A 3,736-nucleotide genomic window follows, 5' to 3' on the forward strand; every position below is an offset into this window, starting at 1 on the left:
CCAGGATGGTCTTGATCTCCTGACCTCGTGATCCGCCCGTCTCGGCCTCCCAAAGTGCTGGGATTACAGGCTTGAGCCACCGCGCCCGGCCAATTAAAATTATTTTCTAATAAAATGGTATAGATTCACAGGAAGTTGCAAAAACAGCACAGAGAGGTTCCACTGTACCCTTCACCCAGTTTCCCCCAATGGTAACATCTGGCATACTGTAGTATGAAACCAGGAAATTGCCATTGGTACAATTCACAGACACTGTTCCAATTTCACCAGTTTTACTCATTTGTATGCACTCGTGTATGTAGTTCTGTGCAGTTTTATCATATGTGTAGATTTGTGTAACCTCCACAGAAAGGTTCCATCATGACAATGATCTCCCTTGTGCTACTTCTTTTTTTTTTTTTTTGAGACAGGGTTGTCCAGGCTGGTGTGACCATGGCTCACAGCAGCCTCGACCTCCCGGGCTCAAGTAATCCTCCCACCTCAGCCTCCTGAGTAGCTGGGACTACAGGCATGTGCCACCACCCCTGCCTAATTTTTAAATTATTTGTAGAGATGGGATCCCACTATGTTGCCCAGGCTGGTCTTGAACTGAACTCCTCAAGTGATCCTCCTGCCTCGGCCTCCCAAAATGCTGGGATTACATGCGTCCACAGTGCCCAGCCTGCTACCTCTTTTTAAATCCTATCAGCCCCCTTCCTGCTTCCCTAACCTGTTCCTAACCCCTGACAACTTTGTCTGTTTAATATCTCTAAAATGTAACTTAAAAATTGTTGCATAAATGCAGTACGTGACCTTTTGAGACTAGGTTATTTTGACTCTGATCAAAAAAAATATTTTTTTTGAGATGGAGTCTCACTCTGTTGCTCAGGCTGGAGTGCAGTGGCGCGATATCGGCTTGCTGCAACCTCTACCTCCAGGGTTCAAGCAATTCTCCCCAAGTAGCTGGGATTACAGGTGCACAACACCACACCCAGCTAATTTTTGTATTTTTAGTAGAGGCAGGGTTTCACCATGTTGGCCAGGCTGATCTCGAACTCCTGACCTCAGGTGATCCGTCCGCCTCGGCCTCCCAAAGTGCTGGGATTATAGGTGTGAGCCACCGTGCCCGGCCAGTTTGTTCTTTTTTATTGCTGAATAGTATAGATATTCCGTAGTTTATCCCTTCAGCCATTGAAGGATATTTGACTTGTTTCCAGTTTGTGACTTACAAATAAAGCTGCTATGAACATTCAGCTACATATGAACCTATATACAGGTTTTCGTGTAGACATAAGTTTTCATTTATCTGGCATAAATGCCCAAGAGTACAATTGCTGGGTCCTCTGTTAAGTACGTGTTAGTTTAAAATGCTGCCGAACCATTTTTCAGAGTGGCTGTACCATTTTACATTCCTACCAGCAATGCAGGGCAGATCCAATTTCTCTGCATGCTCACCAGCATTTAGTATTGTATTATTATTATTATTTTTTGTTTTTGAGACAGGGTCCCACTCTGTTGCCCAGGCTGGAGTGCAGTGGCCCTATCATGGCTCACTGCAGCCTTGATCTCCCAAGCTCAAGCCATCCTCCCACCCCAGCCTCCTGAGTAATTGGGACCACAGGTGTGTACCAACATGCCCGGCTAATTTTTTTTTTTTTTTTTTTTTTTTTTTTTTTTAAGAGATGTGGTCTCACTATGTTGCCCAGGCCAGTCTTGAATTTCTGGGCTCAAGTGATCCTCCCATCTCACCCAGCACTCTCAAAGTGCTGGGATTACAGGTATGAGCCACCATACCAGGCCTGTCATTATTTTTAAATTTTGGCCGTTCTAATTGGTGTAAAGTAATATCTCATTGTCTTAATTTGCATTTCTCTAATGGCTGGTGATGTTGAACATCTTTTCATATGCGTATTTGCCATCCTTGTATTCTCTTTGGTAAAATATATATCTATGTCTTTTGCTCATTTTTAAATTGATAGTTTTTTACTGTTGAGTTTTGAGAGTTCTTTATTCTAAGTACAAGTCTTTGTCAATTTGCAAATATTTTCTCTCAATCTAACTTGTCTTTTCATCTTAACAAGGTCTTTTGCAGAGCAAATACTTTTAATTGCTCTCAAACATTTAAAAGTTTGATGTAGTCCAGTTTGTCAGTTTTTTTTTTGTTTGTTTGTTTGTTTTGAGACAATGTCTCATTCTGTCACCCAGGCTGAAGTGCAGTGGTGTGATCTTGGCTCACTGCAACCTCTGCCTCCCAGGTTCAAGCCATTCTCGTGCCTCAGCCTCCCAAGTATCTGGGATTATAGGTGCCCACCAGCACGCCCGGCTAATGGCTAATTTTTGTATTTTTGGTAGAGATGGGGTTTCACCATGTTGACCAGGTTGGTCTCAAACTCCTGACCTCAGGTAATCCACCTGCCTTGGCCTCCCAAAGTGCTGGGATTACAGGCATGAGCCACCTCGCCTGGCCAGTATTTCTTTCTTTTTTTTTTGAGATGGAGTCTTGCTCTGTTGCCCAGGCTGGAGTGTAGTGACACAATCTTGGCTCACTGCAACCTGTACCTCCTGGGTTCAAGCGATTCCCCTGCCTCAGCCTCCCAAGTAGCTTGGATTACAGGTGTGCACCACCACACCCAGATAATTTTTGTATTTTTAGTAGAGACAGGGTTTCGCCATGTGGGCCAGGCTGGTCTTGAACCCCTGACCTCAGATGATCCATCCACCTCGGCCTCCCAAAGTGCTGGGATTATAAGCGTGAGTCACTGCATCTGGCCGCAATTATTTTTATCTATATAGTAAGTCTTAAAATTGGGTAGGAGTGATTCCTCTCACTTTATTATAATTTTGCAAAAGTAATTTAGCTCTTCTAGTTCCTTTGCCTTTCCACATAAATTTTAGAATAAGCTTTTTTTCTACAAAAAAACTTGCTGGGATTCTGATGGTAATGCTGCTAAACCTATAGATCAGTTTTGAGGAGGATCGACATCTTTACTATGTTGGGTTCAAAACTTTTTGTTTTTTATTTATTTTTATTTTTTTGAGACAAGGTCCAGTCTTGCTCTGTCACTGGGCTCAAGCAATCCTCCTACATTAGCCTCCTGCATAGCTGGGACTACAGGCACACACCACCACGCCTGGCTAATTTTTGTATTTTTATTTTTAGCAGAGACAAGGTCTCGCTATGTTGCCCAGGCTGGTCTCCAATGCCTGAGCTCAGGCTATCCTACAACCTCAGCCGCCCAAAGTGCTGGGATTACGAGCATGAGCCACTGCGTCCAGCCTAAACTTATTTTTATGTTGTGAACTTAGAATAGCCAACCAACAGTAAAGATTACCTAGTGCTTCCTAACATGAGATTCTCCTATTTGTTCATCCTAGGATCGTGCTCCTCTGTGGAGCAAGTGCCTCTATGAAAAGCCACATTTTGTGAAGAAAGTGCATGCAGGAATATTCAGGAGTCCAGCGTGTAGTCATGGCAGCCTTAGGTATTTGAGAACGACCGACCCTCCTGCTGAAGACAACCATAACTCATGCAGGCATGAGTCTGTAAGCATTCTTAGTCTGTAAGCACCTTTTGGAAGGTTTCCTATCTGGGACAGAGAGAGACGCTTTCTAGTAGTCAATTAGTAAGTTAATAACTGCCTGGGCAGAAAATGCAGTATTCAGCTAATCCCAAACTTGGAAGGAATTTTCTACCTTTTCAGTTTCATCTTCTTAAAACTCATCTTTTTTTTTTTTTTTTTTTTTTTTTTTTTTTTTT

This window comes from Mandrillus leucophaeus, unplaced genomic scaffold (assembly GCF_000951045.1).
Source record: "Mandrillus leucophaeus isolate KB7577 unplaced genomic scaffold, Mleu.le_1.0 Scaffold209, whole genome shotgun sequence".
NCBI classification, from domain to species: Eukaryota; Metazoa; Chordata; class Mammalia; order Primates; family Cercopithecidae; genus Mandrillus; species Mandrillus leucophaeus.